At 39.3% G+C, this 12,973-nt stretch overlaps 1 protein-coding gene across 50 annotated transcripts in view; it reads right to left on the bottom strand.

Moving 5' to 3' along the window:
* Window positions 1-12,973, bottom strand: part of INPP4A (inositol polyphosphate-4-phosphatase type I A) — a 108,441-nt gene that overhangs the window by 50,452 nt on the left and 45,016 nt on the right. For 27 of the 50 annotated variants that reach the window (XM_086880511.1, XM_086880532.1, XM_086880526.1 and 24 more), the window contains one exon: window positions 12,426-12,572. The exons of the other annotated variants lie outside the window; for them this stretch is intronic. The gene's annotated coding sequence lies outside the window, so the exon portion shown is untranslated. The remainder of the gene's footprint in view (window positions 1-12,425; window positions 12,573-12,973) is intronic. 50 annotated transcript variants of the gene reach the window in all.

Here is a 12,973-nt window from a genome sequence, read left to right as displayed (position 1 = left end):
AACAAGATTTGACATGTTGGCTCAAACCCAATCTTTCAGAAATTTCAGCAACCTCCAACAGCTGTTTCAAAGATGATGCAAGGAACTTTATGAACGATGCAAGGATCTGAGGTGAAGGTCTGGATCAGCCCTATCACTCATGGCTGCAGAGTGCATCAGCTCAAAAGACAGCAGCTCCCAGCTAAACTCTGCTAAGACCTTCTTGAATTAAGAATTACAGTCTGACATGCACTTCACTCTTCTGTCTCATTTAATGAGAGTCTGAATGTCCTGAATCTCACACAGATCAAAACAGGAAAAGTCAAAGCCATGAATTTGGCACTTTGAGTCAGATCCTTCCAGCCAAACTCATGGAGGCAGCAACACAGAGTACGTCTACTGCAGATCCATAGGTTAGCAACAGTTTCAGTCCATTCATTCCATGATCTAGGCCTTGGGAAGGCAAAAGAATTCAAGTGATCCCAGCATCCACCTTTGCCTCCCACTGACATTACTTCCCCCCACTCTGCAGGTGCCAATTTGTCAGCTCCACAGAGGCTGTATCTCTCACTCTCAGTCTGATTCTTAAGTCTAGGTTCCCCTCATAACCTGGCTAAATGTCCCCTTCTCCCACACACCAGCACCTTAATTAACAAACACAAAAATACTAAGTTTGGCCTGAAGAATCTTCTTGTCACTCTCTGAAGCTCCCCTGAGGATTCTGAGTAACTGCAGCAAGCACAGGGAAAAGGCTTCCACCAGAAAATGAAATCAAATGCAAGATACAACATATATATTTCTGCAATGTGAAAATCCCCAAATGCAACCTTCCAGTGCTATTTAAAGGATATTTCAGCACCAGAAAGTGGCTTTCGTTCTTTTTGCTTTCCTGTCCACAGGTCCCACTTAGCTGCAGATAAGTTTGCAAGTCACAAAATTTCTTGTTGATCCTTCCCCTCTACAAACTTCAGCAAACACAAAGAATCAAAAAAGCCAATTTTACCTCTTTAATATATTTGAGTACTTTTAACAGGAAACAGCAATTTTGGCCACTTAGTTTTCTGTGCAAATTAAAACTATTTGTTTTCTGTGCAAATTAAAACTATTTGTCTATATTCAAAATGGAAATATAACTAGCATTCTTCTTAATGAGATATTGTTTTAATTTTACTTGTCATTGCAGTATTTTTATTTCTTTAGTATTTCTAGGAGCACAAAAATACTCACATCTAAAGGTGGAAGTGAGCATTTGTAACACACATATCTGTTAGCTAAAAAGGAAAAAGCACAGCTCTGTTTCACTTTGCAGAACAGCTTTTATCAAGTTGAACACAGCCCAATGCCATGGAAAATGTTGAGTTTTGCTGCAGGGAAGTTTGAAGTCAAACCCTCTCAGCCTCCTCTGCCACTTTACCAGCAGAAACTGAAACAGCTTAAAAATGGTCTTTACCCCAAATTAACCTTTACCCTCTTCACAAAAAATGTGCTGGGCACTTTGTGGTAAAATTTCCTGTGCACAAGATGACTTCTCATGACCTGGAGTTCTCACATTGCCTACTCACTGACATGGAGAAGCCCATGAGAAGGGGACATATTTTCTGTTGAGGAGCTTGTACTGGAAATACTTATCTGAATTTGATGGTCCTTTCAACACTTGCCTCCCAACACTTGCCTCTCCTAGAGCAGTCTTTCATCATAACCATGAAGCTAATAATGCAGAAACACACTGCTCAAGATGGAAAAATAAAGAGCTTAACTCCCTCTCCAAGCTCCTCCTGCTGCCATAAAGACTGAGGCAGGAGAACAAAGGCAGGGAAAAAAACCAGTAAGACAAAACAAACAAACAAACCAACCTACAAAAAACCCCAAGCACCCCCCCAAAACACACAAAAAAAAAAAAAAAAAAGGAAAAAAATCCCAAACCAACCAACCCTCAAAACCACAAATAAACAACAAAAAAAAGATTAAAGAAAAACAAAAAAAACCCAACAAAACAAAAACCACAAACAAATCCAAACCCCAGCTTTATGACCTGAAATGGAGATGAACCAGACTCACACACTTGCTAAAGATTTCATACTGCTGTTGATTATAGATCAATGGCATTAGCATATTCTCCCTCTTACAGGCAATGAGAGGAGGGACCACAAACAAGACAGAGGGATAAAAGCACTGAAACAAGATCTGTAATCAGAAGTTTTGGTCAAGTTTGGATTACAACAAAATGCCTTGGGAACTATCTGATCTACCCGCCTATAATATTCATCCACTCCACAGACTAACGTAACTTTAAATTAGTGTATGTTGGTCAGAAGAACCCAGGAGTCACAGTGTACTGATAGCACTCTCCTCTATGGGTGTGATGGGATCTGACAACCTGCTCTGAAATCACTGAGCTTCACCTGAGCAGCAGGACTCCACCTCAGAGTCACAGTGCACCCTTTATTTTCCTGTCACTACATTTTCCCACATGGAAGGAATGACCCATTAGGTCACAGACACACCAAAAAAATCTCTCAAACACTCTTCATTTCCACATGGCATTGTTCTGACTCACTGTAATTCTTACACTTACTATTTTAAATGTTTATATAAATGAAAAACACACAACAGCACCTCGAGACAAACCAGCAATGCACAAATTCTTTCTCTAACGTATGTGTTTTCAATAAGATATAACTAATTGACTCAGGATTTGAAACAGTGTCAAGTATTTAGAAAATTAAAAATAAATGTTAGTGTAGGAGTAATATTTCACAAAGATTATTACTAAGATTTAGGCAGCATAGCAAAACTGGAGTCTTAAGCTACTAAAGCAAATCTGCTGGTCCTTATTTCTTCATCAGCACTTGTTTTGTACTCCTGAATGGTGTTTTGTTCATGTATTTCTATCATGCAACTTTTTTTGTTACAGAGTACATGCCTACGCTATGCCTATGCTATACGCTACAACACTAGATATATTTTCAATTTTATTTTTTTTCCTGTTCCAGTACCTGATTCCTTTGTGCTGCTTTCATTTCTTCTTCCTGGAAAATAAAATTATTTGTTTGCTTACACTGACCTTTCTAAATCAATGGGAGAGAGGGTTGCTGCGGGCCAAGATCCTGACTGCATGGCTCTTCCCTGCATTTCTTTCTGGAGTCACGTGAACAAGTGGTGGGATGCTGGCAGTTTGGAAGCATAAGCATCTAACTCCTCAGAGGGTAACAACAGTCTATGCTTCCCACCACTGTTCCCATTTCAATGCCTTGGTGGAACAGCTGTGACACTGAAAGGAATCCTTTTTAATGCCAGTACTACCCTGTGGGTAAACAGTAAGATCACCCTGTAACATACAATGGAGGGGGTGTGCTGCTTTGGTTTCCTGCCAATTTCTCAAAATAGTTTCTTTGACAAGTTACAGGAGGCCTGCCACCAGTGGTGCCCCTCAAGGTTCAATTCTGGGCCCACTACTGTTTAACTTACCTATCAAGGACTTGAATGAAGGAGCAGATGCCTTCTCAGCAAGTTCTAGTGACACTAAGCTGGGAGAAGTGGCTGATACCACAGACTGCTGTGCAGCCCTTTGGAAAGACCTCTACAGGTTGGATGGAGGGATGGGCAGAGAAGAACCATTTGAAATTCAACAAAAGCAAATACAGAGTCCTGCACCTTGTGAGGAACCAACTTGGAAAACAGCACAGGTGCTCACCTGTTGGAAAGCAGCTCTGCAGAGAAGGACCGGGGGTCCTGGTGGACAACAAGCTGTCCATGAGAAAGCCTTGGGGCCACAAAGGTCAGTGATGTCCCAGGGAACATCAGGAAGAGCATTGGCAGCAGGTTGAGGGAGGATCACCCGATCCTACCTCTCTGCTCAGCCCTGATGAGGTCCCATCTGAAGTGCTGTGTCCATTTCTGGACTCCTCAGTGCCAGAGAAATGTGGGGCTCCTGGAGCAAGCCCAGGGAGGGGAGTAAAGGTGATTTAAAGACTGGAGCATCTCTCTTACGAGGGAAGGCTAAGAAGGCTGGGCCTGTTCAGCCTTGAGAAGAGACTGAGAATGTGTATACAATGTATACAAGTATCTGAAGGGAGGGTGTGGAGAGGATGGAGCCAGGCCCTTCTCGTTGGTGCCAAGCAATACAAGACACAACAGACAGAAACTGATGCCTGGGAAGTTCCACCTGAATATGAGGAAGAACTTCTCTACTGTAAGGGTGACTGACCCTGGAACAGATTGTCCAGAGAGGGTAAGGAGTCTCCCTCACTGGGGATATTCAAGAACTCTCTGGACACAATCCTGTGCCAGGTGCTCTGGGATGATCCTGCTTGAGCAAGAAGTTGAACCAGATGTCCCACTGTGGTCCCTTCCAACCTGCCCTGTTCTGTGATTCTGTGATTAACTTGCAGCAGAACAACTGAAACCCACCCGTGTAGGAATCATGATATGAATTGATGATCTTCAATCACTTTAAAAACACTGGAATAATATCTGGAATGTATTGAAACTAGCTGTATTTGGCTGCTAAATTAAAAATGCCCAAAACAGTAACACAAAACTGGAATAAATGAAGAACACAAGGTACAAAGAAAATAGATAAGTGGCTTGACTGTCTTTGAAGTGTCATAAGAGGAAATCAGACTAAATGTCACTGACATATTTCTATGAATTTCATTACAAACCAGTATCTAAGAACAACAGCTTTCTATTGGAATACCATATTTTAACAATTATTCCCTATTTTTGAAAATTCCTGTGAGTTTCCCCAGTTTTGATTATCATCCTTACCAAAATACAAATATACAAATGAAAATTCTTTGTTGAGGTGTGTTTGAGCAAAAGAGCTATTAGAGAAAATAAATGTCTTGTAGCAGATATTATAATGTTAGCTCTGAGACAGAAACAGCAAAAAGTAAAGTTTGGTAAGAGTAACAAAAGGTATTTCAACTGCTCTGACAGTTTTCATGTGTAAGATGAGAAAACATGTGAACACCTGAGGATAAATAAAAATATTGCAGATACTTATTTCTCCTCATGCCAGCGCATTACAGGTTAAAATGCTCCATTCAGACAGAGAAGGTAACAAGTACTTGTGTAGCTGCAGTATGTGTTGTGCAATATTTTATTCTGCAATAACATTCTTTTCTTTCACTCTCAGCTTACAGACCAGATGTAATAAACAATTCAGTCCAAAATTCCAAGAATTTGAAGAATTTTAAGACTCCTATAGGGCATGGCCATGGATTTCTGGAGCACAGGGCTTTTAAAAACAATTTTCAAGTAAATGTAACCACAATCTACTGGTTTGCTTTCAGCAGCTACTACTGATGAATCTTTAGAACTGAAGCAGTTTAGTGGCCTTCAAAAATTTATTTAAAAAAATAACAACTGCTGCAGGGATGATAGCAACAATCATAATATATATAGAAAAAATGGTATACAAAGACAAAGGGTGTATATTAATGCTGAGTTCCTTGCAGCACTCAGTGTTCAAAAATATAAACTTAAATGTCAGAGTTTTGTCAATTCTCCAAGTACTTACATGACTTCTAAAACTGGTATGTTACTACAGGCCATGTTTACCTGAATTTCACTTTTTTTAAAAGCAAATTTTGCATGAACACAAAAAAAGCCTGAAAATGTGAATGATGTATCCCAAATTACTTTCTTTTCTTAAGTTCATGACTAACTCGCTCTCATGACTGATATATTTGACTCCCAGTTTTTGCACATTAAGACAAGCCACAGTGATACCAACTTTTGCTATCTTCTGTTGCCTCCCACCACACTTTATCAGAAATTCATAAGCATGCTGCCTACCTCAGCAGTCAAACCTCCCTTCTGCAAGGCAGCAGAAATGATCATTATGCCCACAGCTGTCTTGTTCTTCAGGCCCAGATGAGAGCAGGTAGCTACATTTCAGCCACACTGCATTTAGAGTCCATCACCTCATCAAAGCCGCTTTCAGCAACAGGTTAAACTAAGTTACTGAACTGCATCACAGTGTGGGCACATGTATGAACATCTATGTAGGATGTATATACATGTTTCTGCTGGAGAGACAGTACCCTCCGGCCAAAGGGTGGGACCAAAAGCTGGAGATAAAGACTGGGTCAGAACAAAAGCTTAATCAAGTCTTCTCTGAGAACAGGCAATGCTAGAGACTGAGAAAAACAATATAATGAGCAGCACTGGTATTCTGTGCGGCATCTCCATGTTTGTACTCCCATACTCAGCTGACAAGCATCCTGAGAACTTCTGAGATGGCATCACACCCAAGCATCCATATTTAAGGTCTGGAGGTAACATGACAGACAATATGTTGTTACCAGTGTCCCTCACTGCTCTGTTACCCTGTAGCCCTGTAGATACCACACTGCCATCACCAGTGACTGGGCAGAAGCCTTGCAGCAGGGCTTGCAACCTCTGAGCATTCAGGTTTTCCAGGCTTGTTTTGTTTCACCTTCTGTTGACTTGCCTGCAACTTTGTTTTAGCCTGCAATTAAGCTTGGTTCAGCTATGACAACAATTTTTTCCAACTGCACAGATGTCTGTGACTGATTTGTTTTTATTTTTGTTTAAATTTGCATGGTACCATCATCATTTTACAACTCAACACAATGATTGAGTGTAGAAAAATAAAGGTCTGGTATGATAGCAGAGGTCTACAGACTTGGAGACATAGGATGGAGTAGAAGCATGGGACAAAAAGAGAGAGGGTACAGAGCTGGCACTTGGAGGGACTGTGGCAATAGCTCATCCATGGTCACTCAAAGATCTGCAGACTTAAGGCTGGGCAAAATTGGTTCTAGAGCAATCAGTTGTATGTATGGCATCACATAAAGTAAATCTGGATGTAACTCAGAGCTGCAGACCAATGAAAAGAGAGCCAAGTTTAAAAGCTTGTCAGCAAATATAAAAATGACCCCAAGTGGATCCTAGAGTGGAGAAGAAGAACCTACCAACATGAACATCATATTCCTCAGATATTCAGATCCTTCTGATCTGACATCCTCTGGATGTTGCCAGCTGCTAAAATACCTACCTACCAGGATGAAACCACCTTACAGACCAGAGGGGAAGGAAAAAGGTCAGCATTACAGCATGACAGAGCTTTATGTGTTCAACACGTTATGTGTTCAATGAATTTAACTGCATAGTTATTTATTGAGATTTTCCCTATATAGAAGCATTATTTCTTTTCCAATAATTATTGGATCCAGCCAAGTAATGATTCCTAGATCAGGCTGTAATGTATTTTAATAATAATAAAACAACTATTTGTCTTTAGATATAACAGGGGTTTCATCTTTGCCCTTATATAAAAAAGATTCTGAGTCTAACAGCACCTATGTGGAATTTTCTGCCATTCTTCACTGTTTACATGTACCAGCAAATGCTGCAATCCTCTGCTTTATGAGCTAATTTCTTCAACAGTTAGGAGCACTAATTTTACTGTTTCCAGCCTTTTTGGGTCCTGTAGATCTCCTCAGCTTGATTTACAGAGTTTTTATAGACTAAGGATGCAAGAATGAGAGCTAGCCATAAGAGGCTAGTCAGGACAGTTTGTGATCATTTGGACAATTTCCACATTACAAGCACAATATATTTGCTTCCATTGAAAACATATGATTGTCTGCCCACAGAGATATCACTGTGAATCACAGACATCACTGTAGTATATCTTTGTCAAATAATTTTTTTTAAACAGCAAATGTCACAAAACTCAACTTTTTAACTTTTAGAAGTGAAATAAACTAGAACTGCTTGACAAAACAAAATGGGACATTATTAAACTCAGTTATCAATAGCATTCAATCTTTTCTGATTTGAAAACACCCTGAAAATTTTCCAGTGGAAGAACAAGCTAATTTAAAGCTACTGATCGTGGGTTGCATTCCTCAGTCACTTCCCACCAACTTTATTTGCATAGTTCATGGACAATTTAAAACCATCATCTTCAACATTCTAAGAATTAAACAGTTGTTTCCATCTCCTCAAAACTACACAAAATATTCACCTAACATTCTAAATTTTCCCATGTTTGATCTCAATTTAGAAGCAAATTTGTATTTGGAAAGTGTGAGCAAATGTCTTTCTGGGTATTTTCCAGTTCTGAAAAGGGAAAGTTTACTAATACCTTTCTTTATGTAATTAAGAAAGAAAAAAAAACCCAACTTTTTTTTGAGAATGCAATCATTTTTCAACAAAGAAAACAAAAAAAAAGTGTAAGTGAAACCCTACAGGGCAAATAGTTCTTCATAAAGTATATAGTTACAAACAATTAGTACATTTGCTAAGCCAAAACAAAGTGAGTTAGAAAAAAAAAATCAGTCTGGCATTACTTATGTGGAAGAAGTCAGAAACCACTGGTTGAAATGAAGAAGAGTAGCTGTGACATTTTAAAACTGAAGCAACAACAGTGTCAAAGCCCTGTGAAAACCCAGCTACTAAAGGATGATGCAGAAAAAATGGTATTAGCGTACATTCAAGAAGCACTTTGTTAATTCTTCAATTCTGAATGTCTGTGGCTAAGAATCTTCAGAGGGATAACTCTGGGGTAATACAAACAAGATTTTTAAGGAGCACTCTACAGGCAATGAGCTACTAAATTGCATCCGTATTTTGGCTATGAAATTATCTGAGCACTAGAGAATGTCAGGTATGCAGCCTCAGTTCACAATATAGACTGTAAAAGTCACAAAAATACTGTCCTCTATCCTTCATTTATACTCTACAAGTGATTATAGGACCTAAGTCCCATAAATTGTTTAGCAAATTTAAATGATTGGTACTGTAAATTACAATCTTGCAAATGGATGAGATTTCAGAGATCCAGAGGGGCTGAGAAAGTATAGAAGTTTGACTGTACAGTCAAGCAGAAGATGTAAAAGTTAACATACTTATAACATTTATATAAAAATATATGTCATGAAACTGCAGCTGTGTCTGCCTTTTATAACTGCAGATAAAATTAGATCACCTGGGAGTGGACAGCAGCAGCATCCAAACAGAGTTAAAACATACTCAATTTTTCTCCCCAGTGACAGTCCTGAGGCCCAGCCTGCATAAGTAAGAATAGAATTTACAAACACTTATCCAAATGGATTTTCCTAATGTGTTCTGTCATGTTATACAAGGACTCCTTAATGTGCCAAGATTACAGCTCAGAATGCAGGAATCAACAGGGCAAAAGATGCTGTGAATTTCTCCTCAGTTCTAGGAAACCAGTGACTATGTGGTAATTGCCCTGTCTGTTTCCCAGGCACTTTTACAAAACAAAATCCTTTCAGTTCTCATGTTCATGTTTTCCTTTTTGATCACTAATATAGAAATTGACATCAGGACAAGATATATATTACTCCTTTTTTTGCTAAATGACTTCAAAGCCAAAACATTAAGTTACAATATGCCAGTGTCATCTCTGTAATGATGGATGCAGCTGGACAAAGAAGAGATCTTTCCTGTTCCATGAGGCTCCTATTTAGCAAACTGATTCAGTCTAGTCTAATGAAAGATGTTTTGTAAAGGATGCCAAGTACTTATTGGTACCTATTGGCACTCCGGGGGAAGGGGAAGAAGTACAGTTCTTAAACAAGACCCACAAGAGTGGCACCAGATGACTGGAGCTGTGCTGGGGCAGTTACAAGCTGCTTTAAGATTTGAAGATAAATCATGAGACGTTTTTTGTCTGCACTTGCCGCTTCCATTCACTGCATAGCAAGATATCCAAACTCTCAATTACAGACAAGCTGGAGTACAACCGAGTGCATTTCTCCAACTCCTGAAGTTGAATAAATACCAACAAACACATGGTAAAATCCAGTCAACTGAAACTACTCATTCCCAGTGCTCTGGGCATCTGTTCTGTCCTTGGTATCCATAACCACTGCCCCCCAGCTTGACTTTTACTCCCAGCAGAGCTTCCTTAAAAAAAATACTCCTCAAAACCCTTTTCTTTTAATTTTTTCCTCCTCCCATATCAAATACTATCTGAAAGCATTTATCTCCCAGCCTTCCTTCTCGAAGAAATAGAAGACCCTGTGTGGCAGTGTTGATTTCATAACTACTGCTTAACCCATCAAAGGAAATGGGTTAACACATATAACCCATTGTTTGAGGATAAAATGCACCAACAGGCACCACACAAAACAATGATGACTTGTCATACTTTGAATCCAAAATAGAAAAAGCTTTTCTTCTGGTAGTATATGTTTTTCAAAGTTGATTGATTCATGGAGAAATATCAGGAAATTATTAAAGCTTTTTATTATTATTAAAATAATTCAGAAACTATATGCTACTTTTCAAACTATTTTCACTTTTACTTTTCAAACTATTGATACATGTTACATATCTTAAATATTCATAAAAGACTTCTTCAGAATTTATCTTCAATAGCCATTTATTAATTAACAATTTCTCTAAACCCCAAGTTTACTAGCCAGAAAAACATGACTTGGAGCTAAATACAACCTAGAATACAAGGGAAAAAAAGCCATATAAAAACTGGAACAGATTCTAAATCTAAGGTAGTTGACCATGATTCTAATAAAAAATAAACCTGAAATAACCCTGACATATTTTTACACTTATCTTCTCAATCCTCCCCTCCTTGTCATCCCTCCTCTTGGACTACCATTCAAAGCACTCTGTTTCCAACAGAACAATCCCCTTCCAAACTACTGACAATTTGGTGCATAAACAGAATTTTTCTTCGCTGTGGCAACTCTCCAAACAAGGACTGTGAGATGACCATATGACTGTTTTTAACACAGAACAATAACAACTTAGTACCACTACACAATAATTAATTACAAAGCAGAAGGAAAAGAGAAAGAGAAGCCATACTACTCTCTCCTGATATTCTTCTCTGTACTTAAAAACCTCAGAATCCCAGGCTGATCCCTTATTAATGAACAAATAACTAGAGAACTAAACATAGTGCTTCCAGAAGTGCATTAAAAATGTTTCTTGCTGTGGTGTTTTCCTCCTGCTATTTTATGAAGATTTCTGGTAAAGAGCAAACTGAACAATATCTTAATAGCTGACAAGCCAATTAGAGCAACTCAGGATTTGCAACAGAGAAGAAAGCACATTACTCACCCCTGCTCAAAGGATTCTACTCCTTTTCAAACCCAGTTTTGGGACAAATCACCATCCAGAAAAAGGGCAGCTCTTCACTAACATACAGTTTAAAGTTTCAGTGTTTGTCAAACTAAGGAGGTATCTGGGGCAAGGGCTGTCACTGACTGTAAGTGCTGCACCCATCACTTGTCACTGCAGGCACATCAGGGATCTACAACCACAGTTTTCACTTCAGAGCAAGCTTTTCTCTCAGTGGTCATGAGTTTGCTCTCCAGCAGTCAGCTTCTAAATGTATCTTTGTCACAGGCTAAGCTTAACATGCCTTTGTCCAGCCCTACAAATTCACTCAAAGCCTGATTCATCACACAGCTTTCCCTGTGTCATGCAGGGGAACTGCAGGGCAATACAGCAGACAGTAAGCATCATGCTCTGTACAAGTTATCAAAAAGCACAAGCTGCCAAACAGCCTAAATCCAAAGAATCCAAGCAATCATTGACCTTCATAAATCTTTAAGCTTGTCTCTAACTGTACACAAAGCATTCTCCAACTGACTACTGTCACATATTATGCAATTATCACTATGCATTCTATGTTGGTTAAATATTTTATCCACGTGCTAAGTGAACACACAAACAAAATCAGTATGTTCAGTTCACATCACCTCTGAATCACACAAGTAGACACTTCTGTTTTGGTATCATAATCTTCCTACAATACCTGGTTGCACATAGACATGCATTAGTCCTCTGATGGTCTGCAGACATCCTGTTCATTGGCTATCACCTAGCTGTGATCAGCCACATTTCAAAGCTCCCCACAACTCCAGCAGCAGAGCTGTGGCAATTACATTTCCCATTTTACCAGTCTTCCTGATGTATCCAACACAGCTGTCTCAGATCCCTCTTGTAACAAGTATTTTGATCATCTCTGCAGTTTTTCACAGAATGGTTTGGGTTGGAATGGATCTTAAAGAACAACTAACTCTGCCATGGGAAGGGATGCTTTCCACTAGACAAAGTTGTTCAGAGCCCCATCCAACCTGGCTTTGAACACTCCCAGGGATGGGGCATCCACAGCTTCTTTGGGCAACTTGTTCCAGTGTCTCGCCACTCACACCGTAAAATATTACTTCTTAATATCTAATCTAAATCTACCCTCTTTCAGTTTTCTCTATTACTGCAAAAATAGTATTACTTCATATACTGCAAAAAGTGTTGCAACACTTACTCTAGATCATGTCCCAGCCCAGATGCACCCAGCTGAGATGCCCTCCCTTAACTGGAAATACCTCTTTTTGACATTTGCCTGTACCCCATACATCATTTTCACGATGGTATCAAACTGACAGACTAAAGACAAACTGGAACCCACTTACCCTCATATAGGCCTTTCTCCTTCAAAATCTTCCATTGCTGAACTCCCTCTTCATAGGAAAAGTTGTTGCATTACTTCCTAAGCTGAGGCTGTAGCACCATCCAGTTTCAGGCATTCAGCACTGATGCCAGAGTCAGGTGCCCAGGCTCTGTTAATAGTCAAGACAGAAAGCAGGAATTGGGTGCCTAATTAAAAATCTGCCTCTTTCCACTGATTACATAAGAGCACAGACTGTCATACTGCTAATTTTGACACCAAGGTTAAACTGGGTAAGAGAATTCATGACAATGTGTGGCCTGACACTTTGCTGGGTTGAATTCTGTCCCTTTAGCATTATCTAATTGTCCAATTAATTGTTTAGTCACTCCATCTAAAATTGTGCACTAGAAATTAATGTCCTCCTCCCATCTGCAAGTTTCAGCTTGCTTTCAATACATCATGCTAACAATATCAACTCCAGGGAAAAACAAAACAAAACAAAACAAGCATCAAGAAAACTAAACAAGCCAAGTCCCAGAGAATAATTCATCACATATATCTACCTCCTTC

The sequence above is a fragment of the Cyanistes caeruleus genome, chromosome 3 (genome assembly GCF_971803275.1).
Source record: "Cyanistes caeruleus chromosome 3, bCyaCae1.hap1.1, whole genome shotgun sequence".
NCBI lineage: Eukaryota > Metazoa > Chordata > Aves > Passeriformes > Paridae > Cyanistes > Cyanistes caeruleus.
This window is presented reverse-complemented; position numbering and strand designations above follow the sequence as displayed.